This window comes from Dioscorea cayenensis, chromosome 3 (genome assembly GCF_009730915.1).
Source record: "Dioscorea cayenensis subsp. rotundata cultivar TDr96_F1 chromosome 3, TDr96_F1_v2_PseudoChromosome.rev07_lg8_w22 25.fasta, whole genome shotgun sequence".
Classification (NCBI taxonomy): domain Eukaryota; kingdom Viridiplantae; phylum Streptophyta; class Magnoliopsida; order Dioscoreales; family Dioscoreaceae; genus Dioscorea; species Dioscorea cayenensis.
Window position 1 is genome coordinate 10,531,919 of NC_052473.1, and position 1,704 is coordinate 10,533,622.

Genomic DNA, 1,704 nt, shown 5'->3' on the forward strand with positions numbered 1-1,704 from the left:
GGCACTATATTCGCGAGCGCGCAAAAAATATGAGCACTAGCCGACAAGGGTTTTATAATAGTCACTGGCACAATGATAGCTAGGTTTTTAAAGCATCTATGCGTGGCCTGGAGAGATAGGGCAATGATCAGCAACTAGCACATATTGGAAGAATGCATCAATGAGAAAGTCATGTTGTAAGGCACTTTTGAAACACACCCCGATATAAAGCAAAGGCAAGTAAGTGCACAAAACAGTGTCACTCAACTCTCCAATATCATCGTTTAAGTACAAATGTATTATTAAAAAAAAGATACGTCCATCATCACCATCCATTTCAAACTTCTTTCCAAAATTCTTAGAATACACAATATGGTGATCTGTATAATATATATATATATATCCATATCCATAGATCAATCATCACTAAATTTTAGAGGTCCCACCATCCACCACAACACGTCAACACCCCATAACAAAGTGCTTGGCCAATGCACTACAGGCCTCATAAACCAAAACCAAATAAGAAGCAGAAAGCTATATATAACATTTTTGGTAAGTTTGTTGGCAAGATTTAGTTCCTCTCCAAACAAGACTATATTTGTCACGGCTATCTCTGCAACCGAAACAGATGCAACACCCAGCAACACCCAGCCAACAAAGCTATCTTGGCAGACTAGGCAACTGATCCAAAACAACAGGGACTCACTTAATACCATGAAAAAAAAAATCTGCCAAGTGGCAATGAATAAATACATGTACATACACACAGTGATGGAACAAGGACCAAAATCAAAGGGTGCTAATTTTAATTTAAAAAATTAAATATTAAAAAAATTATATTAATTCAAATTAAAGTTATAATAATTAATATTTCAAAGGATATACCATTAACGATTATCGCTATGAGATGGGAGTTGAATTATTTAGTCACATCCAATTTAGTTTCAATTTAAATATGAAAAAAATTTATATTAATTTAAAGTAGAAAATAATAAGAATTAGTATTTTATAAATAAAAAAACACACCACTAATGGCAACCATGAGGTAAAAGTTGGGTACATTTTTTAATAAATCACTAAACTTTGGCTCATTTTTACTTTGATCACTGAACTTCAATTTATATCAATTTGGTCACTCAATTTTAATTTCATTTCACTTGGTAGTAAATCAAGAGATTTCAAATTCCAAATGAATGATGTATCTCTTTTTTGATAACGTGGACACCTCTAATAGACTTAATAATGTGTCAATGAAAGGACTGACTTAGATCTTTTAGACAGTCATGTAATCAATTGGGGGTTGAAATTCTTGATTTATTACTAGTTGAAATCAAATTAAAGTTGAGTGACCAAATTGATACAAATTGAAGTTTGGTGATCAAAGTGAAAATGAGCCAAAGTTTAGTGACCTATTAAAAAATTTACTGAAACATTCGGCCAAATACAATCTAGTTTTAACTAGTTTCGTAGTAAGACTTGCAAGATCATAGCATTTAACAAAATCAAAACTTCTTTTGAAGTTATTTTTTCAGAATTTAAAGATTTTATACTGAAAAATCTTTAGAATAAATTTCCAATAGAGTGAAATAGCTTGTTAAAGATAGAATTTAAAAAATAAGTCTGCAGGATATGCAAGATCATATTAAATATAAATATGTTAATATACTATGTATATGACTATATATACATAATATATTAATATATTCATATTAATTATAAATA